Below are 24,471 nucleotides of genomic sequence, written 5' to 3' on the forward strand. Positions count from 1 at the left end.
GGAAGTGGCAGAGAGCCTTTTAAAAAGCGTGTTCAAATAGTGAAAAAAATCCACCAAACCTCAAAAAAACAAGACAAAAACCACACAGTAGTAATATAGGAAAATGTTCCCATCTAAACAAAATAATTTACATAAGACAGCATTACCAGATAAAATACAAGACATTCAGTTAAATTTGACTGAAAATTGAGAATAAATTTTTAGTATAAGTGTATACCACACAAAGGACAGGCCCATCATGTCCATGTCCATACTAAATGTTTTGTTGTTTATCTCACATTCAAATTTTACTAGATGTCTCGCATTTATATTTATTAAATCTGGCAATCCTAACAAGACTTTGAAAAGCTGAGCTTTCTGTTCAGCAGCTTCTGCTTGAGATAAAATGAGGTTCTGGTGTGTGGCTGGGCTTTTTTTGGTTGTTCAAATATTAAACAAAGAAATACTCCAAAATTGACAAAAGGGAAGAGGTTGAAACTTCCCCATAGTCTTATCGTGAAAAATTATGTGGGAGAACAATAGATCTTGTCATGCTGAACTTTTTGTATCCATAGATATTTGGTCTTAGAAAATTTGAAAAAAATAAAACAGTTGGCAATTCCATGAGAAGTTGCAGTTCCCATGTTTATTAGAAACAGTGCAAGCATTTTCTAAAGGTCATAAAAATTGTAATATTTGAAGGATTCTGGAGACAGTAGTGATAAGCTATGAAAGGATAAGAGTTTTTCAGGAAGTCCTTTGGTTTTAAAGCATTCAGTGTCAAGGATAAGGCCGCACAACAGTGGGCCCTGACTCTGTGGCAACTCTATCAGGACTACAATAGTCACATAGCACAAGCAGCCTGGCAGAGCCCCTGTGGCACACACACACACTGATGTTCCCCACCATCTCAGAGCACCTGCTTGACATCTGTACCCTCCACTGCCACTTTAGGGTTTAACTATGTAGGAGATGAGAACAAGCCATCTCAAAATATGGCTTTTTGGCACGAGGATTATTTTGAGAAACTGCAGACATGAGAGACGCTCTGAAATCAGAGTACAGTTGTCCCACAGTATCTGTGGGAGATTGGTTCCAGGACCCCCATGGACACAAAAATCCATGGATACTCAAGTCCCTGATAAAAAAAATGGCATAATATATGCATATAACCTATGCACATCCTCCCATATACTTTAAATCATCTCTAGATAGCTTATAATATCTAATATAATGTAAATGCTGTATAAACAACTACGTTGTTATACTGTATTGCATAGAGAATAATGAATAGAAAAAAGGCTGTACATGTCTGGTACAGATGCATGTTTTTTTCTCAAATATTTTCAAACCAGAGTTAGTTGAATCCACAGATGTGGAACCCAGGGGTAGGAAGGGCTGACTGGACAAGTTACTCTTTTATTCTTTTATAAGGGAAATTTATTTCTATAAAGGAAATCTCCGTTTATAAAGATGCCTCCCTCTCTGTACCATGAAGCAGAGGATGACAAAAATTACTAGAGACTCATCAATGGAAAAGGCACTGACTTAAATCTACATAACACATCTTGCCCTTGCTTACTATGATCTGCTGGGCCTTCCCCCCACATCCTTCTTCCTTTGTTTCAGCAGGTGAGGCTATTAAAGCCTGATTTCAAAGCCACCTTTTAGTAATTTACTCATTTCTGAGGGTGTTTCCCATGTATATATGAGGCGTACATGCTAATAAACTTCTGGTTTTTTTCTCTCTTGTTACTCTGTCTTTTGTTACAGGGGTTCATCCTGATTAAGAACTATTCAGGGTAGAGAGAAAATTATTTTTCTTTCCTTACAATTATGAGAGGGAGTTATTCAGCAAATAAAATGACTAGGAAAAATGCAAAAAAGCTAAGAGGTGTGACTACCTCTGTTATTGAGTCCAGGGCTACTCGAAGTAGGATCTGCTGTCCAGTGCTGGTCTGTGAACTCTTTGTCACTGTTCAGCACCAAGAAAATTACAGAAATTGAGAGGGAACATTTAGAAACCTTTCATAATATCAAGTCTGTTGAATCTAGTAATGAAAAATATGGACATGCATTTTGTATGTCTTTTTTGTTATTGTTTGCTTCATTTTTCCAGTAATTTGTTTTTATTGTATTTGACAAAAGTATCAGTCATGAAAAGACTATGATACTGCAACAGATAAAACTCTTGCTAATATTGATGCTCTTTAAAACAAATGAGATAACTCTAATGATGGCTTAAATTGAATTGTTAAATTTATCAACCCAGGCTTTCAATCAGTAGTAATTACTGTGACAAGAAAAACTTTAGATAAATTAAATTTAAAAGAGGTTAACTGAGCAAAGAAGAATTCAAGAATCCAGCAGCTCCCCCCGCCCCCCACATCCCTGCCACCGACTCCTCGTGAACCAGAATAGATTCTGAGAAACTCTGCACTGCCATGGGTCAGAGAGGATTTATGGGCAGAAAAAGGAAAGTGATGTACAGAAAACAGAAGTGAAGTACAGAAACAGTTAGATTGTTGGATTGGTTACAGCTGAGCATTTGCCTTATTTGAATACAGTTTGAACAGTTGACTTCCTGTGATTGGCCAAAACTCAGTGATTGGTACAAGAGCAGGTTGCAGTCTGTTTACCAATCCAGTTAGGTTACAGTTCACTTTGTACGCAGAAACCATTAGCCTGAACTTAAAGCATGTAAGGAGGCAGCTAGCTGTAGGCTAAACTTAACATTACATACCAAGCACTTTACTGGATACTGCAGATACAGTGATGAATAAGACAGACATTGTCTGGGGTTCCTGCCTTCATAGAATATACTCCAGGGATGAATACAGATAATAAAGTCACAACAAAGTAGTAAAAAAAACAAGAATAGTGTGAAATACGAGGTGATATGGGAGCACATTATAAGGGGTCCTAAGCTGGTCCAGGATTCTGAGAAACATTCCCAGAGGGAATTGCACAAGGGCTGTTGGATTTACTAGTCTGAAATTCCAAGAGGGAATCTGAACTGGAAATATAAATGTGAAAATGTTACAGGCAGCGAATCCGTATGGGTCTGCAGTAGCCTTAATTCTTGCCTCCTCAGAAGAAAGAATTTGACCAAGGGGCATAAGGCAGAGTGAGAGACTGAGGCAAGTTTTAAAGCAGGAATGAAAGTTTATTAAAAAGCTTTAGAACAGGAATGAAAGGAAGTAAAGTACATTTGGAAGAGGACCAAGCAGGCGACTTGAGAGATCAAGTGACCTGTGGCTTGGAGTTTTATTCACTGGTGCGCTTCTGGGGTCTTGCGTCTCTTCTCCCTGATTCTTCCCTTGGGGTGGGTTGTCTGCATGCACAGTGGCCTGCCAGCATTGGGAGGGGAGCATGGGCACGGTATGTTTACTAAAGTTGTACACGTGCTCACTTGAGGCATTTTCCCCTTACCCATCCAGTGCTCCTAGAGGAAGGTCATCATCCATTTTGCCCCTTAGTGCACATGCTTGAGCCCATTTGCCCAACTCCTGAGATCTCCTCAGGAAGCAGATCACCAGTTTCAGGTTTTCCACCTATTGGGAGAATGCCTTTTCCTGGCATCAGCTGCAACCAATTATTATTTTAGCAAGCCAGCTTAACAACCACCTGACCATCACCTGATGGTCTCCTGACATTCCTGGTCGAGGAAGGGCCCCTCCTGCCCTGCTCGTGCCTGACTTAAGCTGCCTACTTTAACAGAAATGTCATCTGGAGATGTTAACCTAGGGGTTACAAATGGATGAGATTGCCTAGGTAAAAAATATCAAGTGAAAGCAGGGAGACCTGGAACCTTAAATGTCTAATGGTGGAAGATGAACCTGAAAGGCAGATGAAGATAGAGAGCAAAAGTGGTGAGAGGAATTGGGGAGATTGTGCAATATCTAAAGCCAAACAAAGATGGTTTGGAAAAGCAGGCAGCGATAACAACATTAAAGATTGCCAAGAGGTCAAACAAGAACTGAAAGATGTGCATTGAGTTCACCAAAGTCAAAGTCATCGTTTTTGGTAAGAGAGGTTCTGGGATGTGGTGGTGGCAGCAGGGGAGTGTTTCAGAAGCCAAGTGTCAAGGAGAAGTACTATAAAGAATACAGTGATCATAAGCAACTCTTTCTAGATGTCTTGCTGTGGAATGGAGGAAAATGTAGAACTGTATTTGAAGAAAAGTATGGGTAAAGGAATTGTTACATTTAAGATGAGACCCCAAATATAAATGTTCATTTGGGGGATGTTATAGAAAAGAGTTTAGAGATAATAAAGACAGCAGGAGGTAATCATTAGCAGTTTCCAAGAAGACAGGAGGAGAGAGAATCCCTGCATGACGTAACACTCATCCTGTTTATAGTTACAAATGCCTGCTCTCCATCAGATCCTAATCTCTGTGAGGACAGGGGCTACATTTGTGTGATTCATCACTATCTGGTCAGCAACTAGGATAGTGCTGGAACATCAAGAAGCTCAGTGAATAACAGAAGAAAATCCAGGTGCCAGTAGATCCTGTCTTTGACACGTGGAGGGGCACCTCCTCCTTGATGAGCCGACATGAAGGAGGACTCGGAAGAGAGAAAGAAATGTGAGGGGTTTTCCAGCTGATATCTTATTTTCTCTGTGAAATGAAAAAGGAAAAAATGATGAGGACTTGATAGAGCAAAAGGCTCGAAGAGAATGATGAAGTTTTGGCACTGCTCTTATGAAACAAGATTTACAGATAGAGAACCACTGAGGAGGAATAAACGACCATCTGCGATGAAGTGCCAAGTTGTGTTAGGAGTTCATACATGGAGCACACTTCTTGGGGTCAGAACTGCAAGGAAGTCATGAAGACAAAATTACTTCCAGTTTACCCTGAGGGATGAGTGTAGGCGCAAAAGCAGAAACAGGGTTATAGGATTTGGGGAGCAGCTCAGGCAGAGGTGCAAGGATAGAACTTGGCCTGTTGGAGTCTACAGAAAGAGCAGCCCAATGGAGCCCAAACTCCACTTAGTTATTGAAATCAGGGAATGGGGGAGGATGGGAGGGAAAAGCAAGAGTATTCTTGGCCATTTCAAAAAATGCCCATTGTACCATGTTGCCTTAATGAAAGTCTCCCAGCTTCTTGCTGAATTCTGTTTTAGGTTCATGTCATTTTTCTTTTCTCTTCTCTGTCATCCATCACTTTCCTAGAAACTCTCCCTCCTTTATTGAGGACTTTGGCTCAGGTTATCACCAGGAGGAATTTTCTCTGGTGACTTCTGGGCAAAAGATGGAAAGGTCTTTGGTGTCCTCATCTCCAGGGACTTTCACCCTCAGTTTATTTTCCCAGTCCGTACCAATTGTTACACCTTAAGCCTTGCCAATTGCACTTTTAAATTTCAACATCCCACATGTTTAATGTCACCTTAATGCAACCAATTAACATAATTGAAATGAAAAAGAAAAATTTTCCCATACTACATAATCTAATTTAATGAATGCTTCAATTTGCCCTTGATATCATCTACTCCTTGTCCATATGCAACATCAATTCTTATATATTTGCAATATTAATAGAGTTCTGCAAGTTGTACCTTGTCATTAAGTATTGGGTAAGAGTTTTGTGTTTTTTTGTTTGTTTGTTTTTGTTTTTGAGACAGACTCTCTCTGTGTTACCCAGGCTGGAGTGCAGTGGTGTGATCTCGGCTCACTGCAACCTCTGCCTCTTGGGTTCAAACAATTGTCATGCCTCAGCCTCTCCAGCAGCTGGGATTACAGGCACACGCCACCATGCCTGGCTAATTTTTGCATTTTAAACAAATATATATTTGAGATTTATTATTTTTATAAAATTATATACACCTCTCTGCAAATTAACAGCATATTAGGGGTATCTCTTCAGGTCAATAGATATAAACCTAAAGAATTTTTAAAAAGAGTTGCATACTATCTCATAGAGTAAATATATCACAATTGATTCAATATTCCCCTACTGACATGTATGTTATTTCTTTCTATTTTAGATTAGATAAAAATTACAATAAATACTCTTAATTATGTGTTTTTTCATATGGGTACTTTTATTTCCATAGATAAATTTCAGGAAGGAAGATTTTTACACTAAAATATTTATGTATTTTTAAGTTTAATAAATACCTCCAGATTACATATTTAAAAGATTATTATTCTCTCTGGCAACAAATTTTCTCCCACATCATTATCAGCCAATGGATACTCTAGTCCTTTGAATTATTTGCTTATCGGGTAGATAAAATTATATTTGTATCAATGAAATACACTCAGCTCCATGAAACAGATAATCCAACTAAAAGGAGATTAAGCATTGATGATCTATTATCTCACATAGTACAAGCCCAGAGGAAGTGTGGTTCCAGAGTGGGTCAGTAGCACAAAGAGGTTGTTAAGTAGGGGGGCAAAAACCATCTAAGTATGTACTCATCATCCTCAGGGTTTTGGCAATTCCTGTCCTCATGGCTACAATGGCTGGAGCTCTTCCAGAGACCTCATAAGTAAACATGTTCACTGAAGAAGAGGACTTCTTTCCTTTCATGTGTCTCCATATATTAGATGGAAAACATGTCTAGGAACCTCAACAGGAGACTTCCCCTAGGTTATCATTGGCTGGGGTTTAGTCACATGGCCATGACTAAACTAACGAGGGGGATTAGATCACCATGGTTGGCTTATACCAGTCATTCTTAAAGTGCCACTTCTAGACTAGCAGCGTTAGCATCACCTAGAAACTTGTTAAAACTGCAAATTCTCAAGCCTCACTCAAGACCAAGTGAGTGAGAAATGCCAGGAGGGAGCCCAGCAATTTGTGTCTCAAGAAACCCTCCAAGTGATTCCAATGTACACTAAAATTTGAGACCATTGGCTTAGCCAATCATGATTTGACCCCTAGGGCTGAGGAGGGAATCAACCTTGCTGATTACCTGAACAAAGAAAAGGGTACCTGAGAAAAATTGAATTTCTGCTAGAAAGGAAAAAAAAAAAAAAAGATTAGATGAGAAGTCTGACTGTTGAGTAAGCCCCACCAATGTCTTCCACATAACTCAGTGCTCTTTATCTTGGATTACTCTGACTAATCTCACGACATCCTTCATATCCACCTATTTCACTCTCATATGATTGGTACACAGCTACTCCCTATTTTATTGAAACTTCATTTCCCATGACCCTTCTTTTTCTCTATCAGTCCTCTCTTAATCAATTTGTTTTTAACTAGACTATACCCCATTGTACATCACTCAACTATTTTACTAGCACACCAAATCTCCAGATTATTCACTGTCTTCCATCAACATGCCTTAAATCTTACCTCAATCATGTAATTCACCTTTTCTGCAGCTACTGAGAACTGCCAAAGAGAACTGGTCAAATGTAAAGGATTAGAGGTATTATTATTATTTGTTTTAATATTCATCTGTTACGTCAAATACTTCTTAAAAATCTTCCTACCTTGGCTTTCTCTAATCTCCATTGATGAGTAATCCTTTTCCTCATTACTTCCATCTTAATTGCTGCCATACTACGCATCGTTTGAACCCGTGAGGCAGAGGTTGCAGTGAGCCGAGATCGCACCACTGCACTCCAGCCTGGCTGACAGAGAGAGAGTCTGTTTCAAAACAAACAAACAAACAAAAACAACAACAACAACAAAAAAAAAACAAACCTTTTACCCAATACTTAATGACAAGGTATGACTTGCAGAACTCTATTTATATTGCAATTGCATACTGTTCTCTTACTTTCAGAATATAACCTTACTTACTATCTTATTGAGGAAATAGAGAAATCATTATTATGTGTCTCCAACATCCTTCAAGAAACTCATCTTTCCTGCCTCCAACCTTGCTCTGCTTTTTGTAGAACACACACCCATACACAAGTGCTACGTACATACAAAGACATCCTTATCCCATCCTATCCTTACTTTCTTTCTTCCTTTCTCTGTGAAGGATACTTTTTCTCCCACCTTCTTAGAGCTAATGCCTACATTTGTTTTTGATTCAGTGATTCCTGCCTATGTTAGTTTCTTATTGTTGCTATAACAAATTACCACAAATTGGGGGTCCTAAAACAATGCAAATTCATTCTCTAACCCTTCTGGAGGTAGAGGTCCAAAATCAGTTTGCCTTGGCTGAAGTCAAGGTGTTGGCAGGGCTAGCTCCTTCTGGGGGCTTCATTTTTAATTTTATTTTATAAGATTGTGATTACATTGGGCCAATCCAACTAATCCAGGAAAATCTCTTCATGGCAAAATCTTTAACTTAATCACACCTGCAAAGTCCCCTGTATCATGGAAGGTAGCATGTTCTCAGGTTCTGGGGACTAGGACATGGACATCTTCATACTCTTCTGTCTACTACACTGTCTCTTCTAGATTTTTGCTCCATGGAGTCCCTTCTGTTCTGCATCCTCAATGTTCCCTTCTCTTCTGGATTCTTCTTTTTAGCCTGTAAACCTGCTTAAATTTCTCTCATCTTAAAAATTATTTTCTGGCTGGGCACGGTGGCTCATGCCTGTAATCCCAGCACTTTGGAAGGCCGAGGTGTGTGGATCGCCTGAGATTAGGAGTTCAGACCAGCCTGGCCAACATGGTGAAACCCTATCTCTACTAAAAATACAAAAATTAGCCGGGCTTGGCAGCATGCACCTGTAATCCCAGCTACTTGGGCAGCTGAGGCAGGAGAATCACTTGAGCCTAAGAGGTGGAGGTTGCAGTGAGCTGAGTTCACACCACTGTACTCCAGCTTGGGCAACAGAGCGAGACTTCATCTCAAAAAAAAAAAGAAAGAAAGAAAGAAAAAAAGAAAAGAAATTTCACTCCTCAGTTTTCTCATCTTTGGCCTTATTGCTCCCATGCCTTTCATAGCCAAACTCCTTAAATTTGGCTTCTTTAGCTCTTGTCTCCACTTCTTCATTGTCAAATTGCCCCACAATTCACTGAATGATTTCTCTACCTGCCATTCCACCAACAGTTATTTCTCAAATTGGTTACAAACATCTTTATTATTGTCATCTTCTAGTGACATTTTTCCAGTCCTTATGTGACATCTTTGCAGCATTTGACATTTTTCTGCCATTTTCTCATACCTTGGTGTCAGAATAGCAAATAGCATTTTCTTGATTTTTCCCCCATTACATGATTCCAAAATATATACTGTGGACTGCTCCTTAACACTATGATCCAACGTTGGTGTTCTTTAGGTATCATCATCCACCCTCTTTCGTTTTACTATGATGATCTATTTGGATTATCTAGTTTATTTCCTAACTGTATCTATCGTCTAAGAAAAGATCTCCAAATTTTTGACTTCTGCTAAATGTCTATCCAACTGCCTGCTGGGAATCTCCACCAGTGTGACCTGCTGGCATCTTAAACCAAGCATATCTGAAACCAAAGCCAAAGCTGCCTTTCTCCTTCCTCTATTTCCTTGCTCAGTTATTGGTATCCCAGTCACCTAATTTGAGCTTAAATCATCCTGAAACCTTCACTCTTACCCCCTACATGTAACTGCCTCTATAGTGAATATAGTGAACTGCCTCTATAGTGGATATTTGCTTGCTCAATATCTATTCCAATCTCTTTCTACTGTGTCTTCTTGGACTCAAAAAAACCTGCAAACTAAACAATGACGTTTCCCAGATGCCTTTGAAGCTAGATCTGATTGTGATTTAGGTTCCACTAACCAGACATATTTATGTGAGGCTTGGTTCAGAACTGAGCTTACAAAGGAGAAAAGTAGGAAACAAGGCATCCACTTTGCTGGTGTACCTTACAAGAGACAACTTGGTTGTTCCAGCAACTTCCCAATCGATCAATTGGTTTTTATGCTCACAACAAGAGAAGCTACTCCCTTGGCAGCCAAGTTCTGTTGTGTAACATTGGGAATTATTTCTAGAAATTCAGTCCAGGATCTGATTCTTTAGCCCTTCCAAACATTCTTTTAGCCATGTATACTTTTTTAAAAAGAATTCTTTCTGCTTAATCAAGCCAGAATAGTAGATTTTGTTCTCTGCAACTGAACCTTAAGATATTGAGCTGCAAAATTATATGGGTGTTTATTCCTAAAAATATGCTAAAATGGTTCATGTCTGTCCATTGCCTTAGTTCAGGCCCTTACTGTTTCTTGTCTGGGCAATTGCAATGACCTTCTAATTGCGAAAACTAATCACATCTCCCTACGTGCATAAACCTTTTCAAATATACTTTATCCACAAGAGTTAAACCCCAGAGTCTTTATTATGGCAGGAAAATTCTTTATTTCCCATCTGTTTTACCTCACTTCCCACCAAGCTTCTATGCTCATCTCATGTTCCAACCATCAGGCTCCAAGCAGAGCTCTTCAGGTTGTGCCTGTGTGATTCCTCCTCTGTGTTCCACCTTGCAGTTACCTATGGTGCTTTCAAGGTCCAGCTTCAATATTTTCTTTTCTGCAAAACTTTCCTTAACTCATCCTGACCAAGATGGACTTCCTCTATCTGTGCACTGCACTCTTGTTTATCTGCTTTTCTGTCTGTCTTCTTGAGCCTTCATTTAATCCAAAAACCATGCATAGTCATGCACTGTGTAATGTTTCAATCAATAACAGACTGCATATACTACAGTGGTTCCATAAGATTATAATATATTTTCACTGGACCTTTTCTATGTGTAGATACACAAATACTTACCGCTGTGTTTCAATTGCCTATAGTATTCGGTACACTCACATGAATCAATCTGTAGCCCAGGAGCAATAGGCTATTGCATACGGCCCAGGTGTGTAGTAGATCATACTGTCTAGGTTTGTGTAAACACATTCTATGGTGTTTGCACCATGACAAAATTGCCTAAGGATGTATTTCTCAGAATATATTCCTGTTGTTAAGTGGCACATGACTGTATGCACATCTCTGCATTCCTGTGCCCATTCAGGACATAATCCATATGGTACTTATGCCCTCAGTAAACATTTGAATGATATAAATATCACCCACAGAAAACAGAAGAAACAGGAGAGTGAAATTTAGTCTTCACTGTCAACAAATATTTAACAAATGTCTACTAAGTTAGATTTTAGGGATAGGGTGGTAAAAAAAAAATCTTTCTTGGAACTTATAGTCTATGTGGGGAGAAAGTTAAAAACAAATAACAAAATATAAACAAAATAATGACAATTGGTAATAAGTGTCCTGGAAGAAACAAACAAGGGGCTAAAGAGCTGAAATCCTGAGATTTCTAAAGGAAATTTCAGCTCAGAAAAGACAAAATCAAGCCTGAATGCATCCAAAGGGAGAGCTCGGTAGGAATTAGATCCTTTACAAGATCCCTTGCTGAGTGCTCCCATCTTTGCTTTATTCTTCTACCCTTACGCTCATAGTTCTTGTAGAGTACATCCATTCTCCAGTACAACATCTCCTTTTTGTAAACCCCTATCCTCTCTTCAGAATCAAGTTCCCTCCCTGATTCCCCAAGCCTGAATTACCTAGTCTTACAATAATGCCTTTGGGGTTTCTGTAGGACACACCAGCATAGGAGCAAGCCACATGCCAACCCCTTTAGATCTCCATATCAGTGTGGGTCATACTAATGCTTCTTAACTTTCCAGAGGCTTAATGGATGTCTGTTGGATGGTTCTCTCACCTCCTCCCTCTCTCTTTCACACACATGTATACACACACATGCACATTCACTTTCACATATACCAATGGTAAACATTAATTCCTAGATTTTAAACCCAAATAAAGACACATCCTCCTCAAATGCCTATAATTTGCAAGTTTGTCTCACTCTCTCTCCATGGAGTTAATTCTTACCATTGCTACTGAGCCTCTTCTGTGTCCCCAGTGCTTCACGCTGGGGACACAGAAACAAAGACCAAAAATCCCACTTTCACACACTGATTGCCCAGTGAGAATCTTATCCACCTCAAAAATATCTTTTGCATCTCTAGTCTTTTATCTCCATCTCCACTCCATTGAGTCTTCACTGCTTTTCTGGTACAGTTTTCTCTGGCTGCCTTGAGCTTGTGGCTGTCTCAGTTTTTCTAGCACTTGTTACAATAGACCTTATGTTATTATTAATGTCTGTTTCTCCACTAGAGTATAAGGTCTTTGAGGGGTGGGATCCAGGTTTGCTTCCCTGTACCGAATACAATGCTTCTCAAATCATAGATGCTCAATACATTTTTTTGAGTAAACATCTCTTAAGCCCAGAAAAGACTCTCCAAGTGACATTGAGTGATTTTCCAAACTCCCATTAAATATTAGAGGTAGGTATGAACCATTTCTTTTGCTGTTGGGGAAACTGAAGTTCTAGAAGAGAATTTGCATTTGTACAGTCTTTTTCCTTTCAAAGCTCTTTTGTGTGTAAAAGAAATTTTGTACAGTAAAGAATGATCTCTATATAAATGACTATCATTTATTACACTATCCCTGGGGAAGAGTCATGAAATAACTTGTATCGAATAACCCCACTTCACAGATGCAGATGCTGAGAGAAACAGAGCATTAGTGTTTGACCTAGGGCCAACCAACCACTCAAGGTTCAGCCACTCAGGACTCAGTTCTTTATATGCAAGCACTGTAAGAACTTGGTGAATTATCTTTACATTGATGATGGTTTTCTCTAGGCTTCCCACCTATGGCTAAAAGAGTACAAGGGGAGGAGTCAAAGTACCTGGGTTTGAAGCTTGACTCCACTACAACTAGGTCTGGGTTAGCTCCAAGTCCCAAAGTCATGATACTTGCTATGTCAGCTTCTTGGATCAAGTGAACTAATACATGCCTAAATCCTACAGTCTGTTTGAGCTGCGTGTGTGGTACCATTTCCACTTTTTTTTCTAGGCCTTATAGATCACTCATGGCAAATACTGTGTCTTCTCCTGGCTTTGCAACACCAAATTTGAATGGTTAATTTACTGCAAGACATTGTATGAGTTCTAAATCCATATTAAACTAATAAAGATATATAAATAAATATGCTAAAATAAATCCAAGACCAAAAAAAAACAAAAGAAAAAAAAAGAAAAACCAAAGAACAAAAGTGATTCATCTATTCCAAATCTCCTAATAGTAGAAAAAGAATCCCAGCATTTTGGTAGCCTCCTTTTTTAAAAAAATTACTCCAAATGTAAAATAAATATAGAGGTCTAAACACACAGCTAAAGAAATCCATTATAACAACTCAAATTCATTTGCACCAAAAATAACAAAAACTTTTGGCTTTCAGTTATATAGATCTATGTCTGGTTACTCATTCCTTAAAACAGGATCTGTAAATCAAGTTGCTGACATTTGAGTGGTAGCTGGAGTCCATTTTCAATTTCATTTCACTTCATGTAATTATGCTCAATTATGGTTTAATAAATTGATAATATCAAATTAATGCTTTCTTTGAGGTTTGAAAAATCCCAGACACCACAATGTTTAAGAAAGTCCCTTTAACCTACTGCATCATGTCTCACCCAGTCGCTGATACAGAGTCCTGCCCTAACTTGGAAACTCTGCTCCACAACTGTCTGCAGAGGAGACAGCACTGAGAGGAAGTGTTTAAGCTGAATACATCCAAGTAGATGTGGATAAAAACCCAAGGAACTTTTCCTAAAAGTAAGGCACTCATCCGGCTTTCCTGTTTGCTAACATCATCATGCAAAATCCCGTGAGTTTTCAAAGGTTATGGACCAGCCACTGCTTCTTCGTGAGGCGGGGAGACCTGCACCAAGGCCACATCATCAAATTCAATGGCATGTCCCAAGGCAACGCCTGTCCTTTCAGGCTGAAAGCTTCATTTGTCTTCAGTTCTGCCGAGACCCCAGAGACAGAGCTGCTTTGACAGCCTCCCACTCTCTGAGGGGTCACCTGTCGCCTTGCCCAGGTCAAGGGAGGTCAGCTTCTCAACGGGAATTTTTTTAAAAAGGAGGCAGGCACGGGTCTGTCCATAAAAGGACCTCTTTGAGGTTGGTGGAAAAAAAAATGCAATGCATTTTGTGTTCCCAGTTAGACCCTCTGGAACGAGGCCGCCTGAGAACAGGCCTGTGAACAGTTCCTACTGGAGGACGGCCAACAGAGGCCACCCAGACGTTTTTCACAGGACCTCTAGCTGCCTCTGCTAACCCAGAGGCAGACGAAATTGGAGTCAGGGCGGCCACCTCCTGCCCCCGTCTCCCCACCCCCACCCCTGGGTGGCTGCTGAGCAGCACAGGAGTTTACTGAACCAGCTGCCTCCTGACAGGATAAAGCAATTTAGGGTCAAGGACAGGAAACCAGATTTGCACAGACAAGCACAATGAAAAGCTGCCATTCGCTGATGACCATATGGAGCCTTCACTCTTCTTTTCCTTCCTTCTCTTCCACTGAAAAGCAAGCCACACATGACCTCCCACACAACAACCCTCTCACTCAATATACCTGCTGGAAGAGAGTTCAGTCACATTTTGACACAAATAGCAGGCCCATATGCAGTTCCTGTGAACATTTCTTCCGTCCCTTTTCCTCCTTTCCTTCCCTCTGGAGGCCTCGGGCACATCCAGTGGGTACCCTGTGCTGGGCTTGTGCAACGTGGAAAGGCAGGAACAAGGGCAGCTGTGGGCAGTGCTCAGCTGTGGGAAGGAGCCTTGTGAGGAGCCGCCTCCTCTTTTCTAGCAGAGAGAAAAGAGCTGCCTGTTCTCTAGCCTTCCTCCCCAGGAATCAAAGAGCCTCCCCGCACAGGGCACCCACCTCTGAACAGCCAGCCCACCTGACAGCTCACCTGAACTAAGTGTGCCTTCCCTCCCCTTCCTCCTGCCCCACTCCTCCGCCCACTGTGACAAACCTGAATGTGCTCTTGAATTTTATGCTTCGTTCTTTGGGCTTATGCTTTGCTTCAATCTCCACAAGACAAAAATGTTAATTTGCTTTTTTCCAAAGCCAGTTCAGATATCCCCTTCCGTGTGAAGCCTCTGGGTGCGTTCAGATATTCTCTCCACTTACAATCTGTATGTAAAACTACTACTGATTTGTAATGAAGTCCTTTAGCTACCGCCGGGGAAGTGTGGATTTTAAGGCTCATCTCCAAGCACTGCAGCATGGATGCTTCATCACTGCTTCTAAACTGATGCCCCTTGTGAATAAACCCAGGCATTTTGGGGGATGGCTGGAGGACACTGAACCTAACAATCCCATGGGTTAGAGCTCATAATTTTGGCTTCATTTGAGCAGTACCCTAACAAGCCCTTTAGCTGACCGGCCCCAGCTCTTAGTTACCAACAGGCAGCACAGTCTAAGATGAACTGACTCATTATCATCTGGGAGTGCAGATTCCGGACCACGGCATCTAAAGACAAACCTATACAAGAAAACTCAGGAGGGAAACAAAAGAACTCCAGCATCATCCCCTTACATGGCTTTTTGTGGCACCAAGCTTTTATTAAATTCGGTGTGTGTTCTTGTGGAATCTGCACATGTCCTTATTGTCGCTTCTTTAAGCCTGAAGCAATCTTGCCTCTCTCAGCTGTCTTGTTCATCAGAGGCTGATGGCTGCTGGTTACTGTTTAGTTGCTGGTAGGATGCTATTTGAAGGAACCACATCTGAGGATGCTCATGCTGCTAAAGTATCTTCTTAGTTGAATAATGCAAGACAGCACATTTGGGGAGGTAGAAGGCACACAGTGGCAGTTCAGAAGGAAGACAAAGAGGAAACAGACCGCTGACTCTGGTGGGAACCCGGGTGGTATGTGGTGTCCCTCACATAGAGACACAGATCCTAGCAAATTACCACAATGTCAAACAGAGGGCCATGACAGACATAATGGAACCACGTCCCTCCTTTGTCCAACAATTAAGAGAAAAGTTACAGTATTTGCTTTTGCTGTTTTTAGCCAAGAGCATTAAAAGTATGTTTAGTTTCCCCCTTAAGATGCATTCTAAACATTTCTCAGGTGAAGAGTATGGAGGATATATGCTACCATGGAGCTGCAGCCACTGTCTCAAGCTGTTCATGTTTCCTTTTGGGACTTGTTTCTCATCACACTCCTACTTGCTAATTCCTCCAACTTGTCTTAGGCCACTGGGAAGTCTCTGAGTTGCTTACCTATTGTTTCTCCTTTTAAATTCAAATTCCTTCTCAGCACGCTCATCACCTGTACAGCAGGGCTCCATGAAGCTCTTCAGAGCTTGCTGATTCTGCTTCTGGGGGGTTGCTAAAGGAACGGATTATAGCTCTCCCACTTTGCTGTCCCTGGTCATTCATTTGGTCATATGCAGCTCCATGACATCACCAAGTGAGCGCATCACATGCCTGGTTTGTGCAAATTCCCTGACCAATTGCTTGTCATTGTTTTGATGGAAAAATAAGAAAAATTAAGGGTAAGGGCACACCTCAACTTTTCTGTACTGCAAAGGTCACAGATATTTTACAAAAACACACTGCAGACACCAAGTACTTCTTAGACTATTGAATAAGTTGTAAGAAACTCCTGAGCTTTTTTCCTAAGCCCCTCTCTGCTCTTCTCACTGAGATACCTCAGTTCTGAACTTGAGATCAGGCTGGATATTAGGAAGCTTCAAAGGCTATTTATACGAAACACATACAACTGCTTAGGTTCTGCTGTAGAAGACAATACTCTTTCAAACTTACAAGTAAAAATCCACAAAAAAAGCTTTTTATGAATGCAAGGATACTAATCTCTTATAATAATGAGAAATCATCTTTGGAAAACTTTAAGTTATGGCTTTGGCAAATAAAGCATATATATATACACACATACATATAGATGTATTAGACCTATAATATCCCCTGGCAATCCACAGGAAGTACAGTATGCATTAACAGATGAATGGATACAGAGATCCTCTCAAATGATTAAGATGGAAATGTATAATATATTTCTCAAAACAAAGCTTTGTGAAAAAAAAAACAACAACTCTGGGATGGCCTTCTCGATTCCCAAAAGGCTCAAGATGACTTTGGGATGTAGTAAAACCTAAAAGAAAGGAAACCAAATAAAATCTGCAGAATCATTACATGGTAGGAAGTCAATTTAAAACTGGGAATTTAAGAGCTGTGACCTCTGGCCATCCCAGATTCCATCCTTTGTCCTCAAGACCCCGAGTCTTGTCCCATGTAACAGTCTCTGAGGAGCCTTGGTGACACTAATTCATTTATGTATCCAATTTATTCAAGAAGTGTTTGCTTGGGCATTCATTATTTCAGTACATGGTGTTAAGTATTGTTGGACTTACAAAGAGTAATAATCATAGAGAAGATTCACTGAGTGACTACTAATCACTATAGTCAGTGTTTTATATGCATTTCTCACTTTATTCCTCACAATCCCACACTATGAAGTAGGTATGATGGTTATTATTAGATTATTTCAACTTATAGGTGAGAAAACTGAGACTTAGATTGGCCAACTTACCAAAGACATAAATCTATTAAGGGGTTTTCCGGAATACAAGTCCAGATAATCTGAGTCCAGAGCTCATGTTTTAACCACTACTCAACACTAAACAAGGACATCACCAGCCCTGAGGTACTTATACTTTAGTGTAGGAGAGAAAGCACATCAACTTGTAGAGATACTACAAGGCAGTGTGCTGTAGAACAGGAGCTTAGGAGCTTGAATGTTTCCTGGAGCTGGGCTATATAAGGGTGAAATCACCCATGGCTGAGGTAACCATAGGTAGCTTGAGAGGGAGACAGAATTTGAGCTATACCTTGAAGGGTAGGTAGGATTTTATAATTGTATCATTATCTCAATTCAAACCTGAATAAAACAAAACAATTTGTAATTTTCCTACTCTTTCTCATGCCCTAGTCATGGAGTCATTTTTTAGTTCAATACTACCTTATATGAAGTCTTTTCCAAAGCATTTGAAAAGACTACTGAATTTATTTCCTCTTCTGTTCCTACAACTGCCAAATTGATTCAAAGCCTCGTGTCTTCATCCTTTCTGTGCTGCTATAACACAATACATAAAGAATACATAACAGAATTAATAAAGAAAATAAATTTTCTCACCGTTCTGGAGGCTGGGAAGTCCAAGACTGAGGGGCTGGCGTCTGGTGAGGGCCTTACTACAATGTTCTTAACAAATTAGAAACATTATAGTAAGGGATATAGGAATTCCCTGTCCCTGTCCACTTGAAGGAATTAAAGCATTTTATCAACAGAAAAGTGGAAACATCTTCATTTTAGATAGTTAATTTATGTTTTTCAACCACATTTTATTTGACTTTTGGACAACTGACATGCTGAAGCCAAGAATCATTTCAGCACTCTGGTCCCATGAGTTTGGAAGTGGAAGTTTGGGAATACATTTTTAAAGAATGTACTGTGTATAAATGCTGATCTAGCACATGATAATCATTTTCCATTATCAAGTAAATACCATCACTTTTTATTAATATTCTTTTGGTTGAATTAACACTAAACATTTCTACATTGAAATTAGTATTCTATTAAGTCAGGAGGGTGAAAAAATAATTGCAGAAGAAGTGAAAATAAAGCAACATGACATTTGCTGTGAAATTGTCACCAAGGAGTTTCCATAAAGAAATAATAGACAAAATGCAAATGTGGAAAAGGCAAATAAATGTTCTATAGCAGTGTTCTCCAACCTTTTTGGCACCCAGGACCAGTTTCACGGAAGAAATTTTTTTCCATGGATGGGGGAGGGGGGGATGGTTGGGGATTGATTCAAGTGCATTACATTTATCATTAGATTCTCAAAAGGCATGCACAACCTAGATCCCTCACATGCCCAGCTCACAATTATCATGTGCTAGATCAGCTCACAATAGGGTTCCCACTCCTATGAGAAACTAATGCTGCCACTGATCTGGCAGGAGGTGGAGCTCAGGCAATAATGCTTGCTCACCTCCTGCTGTGTGGCCCGGTTCCTAACAGTACTCTTCCGTGGCCCAGGTGTTGGGGACCCCTGTTTTATAGGGTTTTTTTCCCCTAAAAATGGCTTATGTAAGATTCTCCCGAAACTTAAAAAAGGCAGATAGAAATCATGATTATTGAAAAAGAAATTCTGAATTAGGAATTAGTAGTAGCATAACTCAACAAGGTCTAATCAACCATCTTTTTCATGAACACTAAGCACTGACTAAAGAGTTCAAGAATGAGAGATCCTCTAAGTCCTCGGGTCTTCCTGGCTCCTCCTATGCCCTGCTGACTCCTCCATAAGATGTCTATCCCTTTGCTTTCATCCTTTCTCTTGTTTCTCTCAGACCCTGGCCCTGCCCACCATCATACCGTCTCAACACACAATATGTTCACAAATGCCAAGTTCACCCAGTACCCCATTCACAGGTAATTGGAATTTGGGTTTTCTAGCACTCCTCGTTCTTGTTGTTTCATGCCCTTTTAGAGTTCCAGAAGTCACAGAATTCGGTCCAGACTCTGTTCCCCCCAAATGCCAATGACAGCAAAGGCTTCCAAGTTCCCAGGTCAGCTTCCCTGCCTCCCTAGGAAACCACCAAAGGCTCTGACTCCCCACCCTGGAGACTTATAGGGAGACACCCAATCCTTCACTCTCAATGCCTTGTTTTCATGAACTAGGAGCTCTCATTAGAAAGTGATGAAAAGTTCCAGGCTCCCTAGGGGATATGGTAATTTTGCTTCCCATCCTCACCTACTAGGGTTCTACCATCTCAATGTTCACTCTTTTCTGTTGTTGTTGCCCAGGCTGGAGTGCAGTGGTGCAATCTAGGCTCACTGTAGCCTCTGCCTGCCCAGTTCAAGTGATTCTCCTGCCTCAGCCTCCTGAGTAGCTGGGATTACAGGCACATGCCACCACGCCAGGCTAATTTTTGTATTTTTAGTAGAGATGGGGTTTCACTATGTTGGTAAGGCTGGTCTCAAACTCCTGGCCTTGTGACCCACTCACCTCGGCCTCCCAAAGGGTTGGGATTATGGGCATGAGCCACTGTGCCCAGCCTCAATGTTCACTCTTATACTCATACCTTTAGACCCCAGCCTGTATCCCAATACATGTGATATAGGCAACAGCTAGCTCAACTGAAGAAAAGATGAATTTACTGACAAAGAGTAGGCCATGACACCCAGTGGGGCCAAGAATGTGGAATTGGAACACAAAAAAGATGGTAAAAAATTAAGGGAATAAAGGCAAGAATACCTGACTTTGGCTTTAAACAACTCTAAGAATAGGCCAGTATAGAACAGTGCCCCTTTTGGGGTTAAGACAAAATAGTGAACGACTCAGTGAGAAGAGATTTGGGCTCCAGACAAGGGAAGTGTAGGAGACAGATAGGATATAATTATGATGTGATTTTAAAATTGTGGCAAATGCAAGGTCAACCTAGGATAATTTCCCAAAATGTCCCCAAACCACAGAAGACAATTCTGCAAGCAAGAGAGATACAATAATAAAATAACCACAATCAAGGGTGATGCTGCTTTGCTCTCAAAACCCAGAACACAGCAGAGTCTAAATAATAGAAGAATGACTTAGAAGCTAGAGCTGTAGATCCCAATATTGGGCTCTGGACAAGTGCTAGGCTGGCTGCATGGGCTCGCCTGGACAACTTAAAAAAAAAATAGGGCTACCTGGGTTCAATCCCCAGAGATTCCCATTTAGGAGGTCTGGAGTGGTAATTAGGAATCTACATTTCTTAAAATGGCTCCTGACTGATTTAAATGTACAGCCAGAATTGTACTCTACTGGGCTAGAGGCCCACATACTGAGTTCAGTGACTAAAGTCCCCTGCTAGTTTGTTGACAGTCTCTTAAAATGTCCATAGGGTGAAACAAGGAGCAAAGGCTTGACAAGTAGGTGTATGAATGTAAGGATGCTTGTGGTTAGAGCAAGGACAGACTGTCTGAACAGGATTTCATTAAAGAAGAAATAAGCAGGCCTGGCATTAGCTGAAGAGTTGCAGGGAAAGTGTGAAACTTGCAAGAGAAAAGAAAAAAGACTCTCAGAAAAAACTGCTAAGAAAACTTTACACATTAGTGAAAGATAGAATGGCAACAAAGCTAGTGTCATTGAGCCATGCCTTCCTCTCTTCATCACTGTTCTAGATCCTCAACCGAGTTGTCTGCAGTAATGTCTTCTCTACTTCCTCTGCTTTTAACCTCCTTTAATGACACTGCATTTCCTATTTTCAAAATGCACTCACCATTTTCAATCCTCATTCTCACTAGAAGGCAGAGTAATATTTTAAGAGTGCATTGTGGAGCCAGCCATCCCTGGGTTCAAATCCTGATGTAATTCCTTGCTAGTTGCCCTCATCTTGGGGAAACTACTTGAGCCTCAGTCTCGTCCTCTGTTGAGAGGTTTAAATTTACTGTGCTAGACATTTGATGAGTTGTCACTGCCATTCTTCTCCTTTACCCTTCTGCTGCATTAGTCACTGCACTTTTTTCTTGAAACAGTCTGTCTTTGTGGTCTCCTCAGCACTGCGTTATCTACTCTTTTTATTTTTTTATTATTATACTTTAAGTTCTAGGGTACATGTGCACAACGTGCAGGTTTGTTACATAGGTATAATGCCACGTTGGTTTGCTGCACCCATCAACTCGTCATTTACATTAGGAATTTCTCTTAATGCTAGCCCTCCCTCAACCCCCAACCCCCAGACAGGCCCCAGTGTGTGATGTTCCCTGCCCTGTGTCTGTATGTTCTCATTGTTCAATTCCCAACTATAAGTGAGAACATGTGGTGTTTGTTGTTGTTGTTGTTGTTGTGTGTGTGTGCTTTTTTTTTTTGAGATGGAGTCTCACTCTGTCACCCAGGCTGGAGTGCAGTGGTGCAATCTTGGCTCACTGCACCCTCTGCCTCCTGGGTTCAAGGAATTCTCTGCTTCAGGCTCCTGAGTAGCTGGGATTACAGGTGCCGCCCACCATGCCTGGCTAATTTTTTGTATTTTTAGTAGAGATGGGGTTTTACCATCTTGGCCAGGCTGGTCTTGAACTCCTTACCTCGTGATCCAGCCTCCCAAAGTGCTGAGGTTACAGGCGTGAGCCACCATGCCTGGCCTGCATTATCTACTATTAATCCTACTCCTATAGTGTTCTTTCTCAATATCTTCTCTTTTTATCTCCTTTCATCTAATTGTGTGTTTTCCCCAAGACAGCCAAAATATAACTTCTACTTGAAAGACTGTCCCATTTGCTCCTCTCTTCTAGGCAGAGTTAGGGACCCCTCCGTATTGATGGCAGTGGTGGCAATCTGGACCTATGAAGCCAGCAGGAACTGAGAACAAAAGGAAGCCCCACTCCCTTCCAAGTTGGAGTGGCAGGAGCCTCACCCTCCCAGACACAGCTGCAGCCACCCAGCCGAGGCTGCTGACCCAGGCACCTCTGCATTCTTGGGGGCCTGGGATGCCCCCTGCCCCGGCAGGCTCAAAAGTGCCTGCTCCCACTGCCTCATCGATCCCCACTCCTGGAGCCTGCTCTGATTTTGGAGCAAAGTTGTGGCTGAGCCTGGGCATTATCACAACCCAGTTGGGTGGGCACAAATTCAGGGCAATGCTGATATGCCATCCCCCAGCCACTTCAGCCCCTTCCAGACTTTGGGTGCTGATGAGCACTGGAAAGAGGCCAAGGGGGAGCTAAGGGTAGCTCAGCAACGGCCTGCAGGCACCCCTCACCATGAACAGCCTGAGCACCATGACACCATGGACATTATGGATGACAGGATAACAGAGCCAGGAGGCAGACAGGCTCCTGTGCAAAAAAGGGGTGGGTACCCAGTGGAACCCCACCTTCAGGCCAGGGATGGTCTGAGGCCCAGAGGCCAGGCTGCCAGTTCTGTGGAATGGAGTGAGAACTTGTGATATTTCCAGGCCTGCGCATGGCTGCCTATGGATCAATCAGCACACACTTACTCCCCTCTGAAGCCTGTAAAAACCCTAGACTCAGCCAGACTCAGGCAGACGATGGGACAACCTCCCTGCAGAGAGAAGCTACCCACTGGGGATCTCCTCTCTGCTGAGAAATGGACACTTCATTGAGCCGACCTGCCTGCAGGGAGGAGCTACCCACTTTGTGTCTCTTCTGTGCTGTTTTGTCGCTTAATAAAACACCTCTTCACCTTCCTCACCTTCCACTTGTCTGTGTACCTCATTCTTCCTGGACACAGGACAAGAACTCAGGACCTGCCAAATGGTGGGGTTGAAAGAGCTGTAACAAAAACAGGGCTGAAACATGCCCCTTGCTCGCCATGCTGCGGGTGATGAGAAGGATAGAAGAGAAAAATACAGCCCTTCGGGGAGGCCAGACTTAGGAGCTCCCCAGGCCAGGGAGGTTACACCCTCTTTGGGGCTTTGCAGTTCCTGCCATCTCCAACATTCTGGGTGCCACTGCATTCCATGGAGCCAATGTGGAAGCTGCTTTTTGTACACCTGGTGCAGCCACAGCCTCACAGGGAACTGGTGCCCAGGCTGGCACCTGGAGTTGCGTGTCCTGCCACATCTGGTGTGCCTGGCTGTGTGCAGTGGGCAGACCCCATGCTTACTCACTCACATACCCCTTGCCACTCCACATATGGCTCGCCCTTGACAGGCATGGGATCCAGGCCAGTAGCATGAGCCGAGCACAGCCTACCAGGCCGAGTGGGCAGAATGAGCCCAGTGGTCCCAAGCAAAACTCAGGCAAAGGCACCAGGGGCCACAGAGGTGTCTGGCAGAAAAAGCGACACCCTAAGGATCCTGTGACACTATGAGGTCCTCATTAGACCCTCCTCATCTGGACCCTGCACTGACTTTTGCATACTAATTATGGTGCAGTGTTATCTTCCTTTCCCGCCAGATGGTGAGTTTTCTGAGGTGGGTGGAGGGACAGATTTACTGTGCCTGGAGCACAGTTCTCTGTAAATATCCTTGGAAAGAGATGAAAGATGGAAAAATAATGAATGAAGTCCTCTGTTTCCAAAGTATATATAGAGCATACTGGCTGACCAGTCTTGTTATCCCTTCCCCTTGCCAGTGATTTGTTTGGGGATGGGCAAATATAAGTCAGTTTGAGCCACTGAAACACCAGATGAGGTTTACTGAAACTTTATGGGAAATAGAACCAAGTTTCTCTTATTCCTGCTGAGTACAAATGGGAACATATTGGCCCCAGTTGCTACTGATTGGCAACTCATGACCTTAAGGAAAGCCAGCCTCATGATGTTGCCAATGCTGTGGATATCAGAGTGAAGATATGGGAAAACCCTTGGTCTCAGGTGATCTTGTTGAGTCACGTAAGGACTGGTATAGTCATAGCTGTTAAATATTTCCCCAAAACATCAACTGGCCCTGAAGCCCCATCGTCCTCTGGACTTTATGTTGCATGTGAGAATATGTGTAATAGAAATAGAGTGTTTTATGAAACACTAGTTTCCAAGATGCAAAAGCACTGCATACTATAATTCTTTGTTTTGCATACTATATTTCTTAATTCTGAGGAGAAGTAGATTCAACACAGCTTTACACAAATTCAGCAATTTGGGCAGCTCAGTTGTAGAGCTGCCATGTAAATCCACGAGGTGAAGATAAAATGTTTCTGTGAGATACTA

The 24,471-nt window shown here is 41.6% G+C and overlaps 2 long non-coding RNA genes across 3 annotated transcripts in view; one reads left to right on the forward strand and one right to left on the reverse strand.

Moving 5' to 3' along the window:
* LOC134761554 (uncharacterized) overlaps nucleotides 1–14,919 on the reverse strand; it is a 77,034-nt gene extending 62,115 nt beyond the window's left edge. The window contains exon 1 of the long non-coding RNA XR_010140338.1: nucleotides 14,368–14,919. This is a non-coding gene — a long non-coding RNA (uncharacterized LOC134761554). The remainder of the gene's footprint in view (nucleotides 1–14,367) is intronic.
* LOC129060060 (uncharacterized) overlaps nucleotides 1–24,471 on the forward strand; it is a 61,816-nt gene that overhangs the window by 8,939 nt on the left and 28,406 nt on the right. The gene's annotated exons all lie outside the window — the stretch shown is intronic.

The sequence above is a fragment of the Pongo abelii genome, chromosome 5 (assembly GCF_028885655.2).
Source record: "Pongo abelii isolate AG06213 chromosome 5, NHGRI_mPonAbe1-v2.0_pri, whole genome shotgun sequence".
In the NCBI taxonomy this organism is placed as follows: Eukaryota; Metazoa; Chordata; class Mammalia; order Primates; family Hominidae; genus Pongo; species Pongo abelii.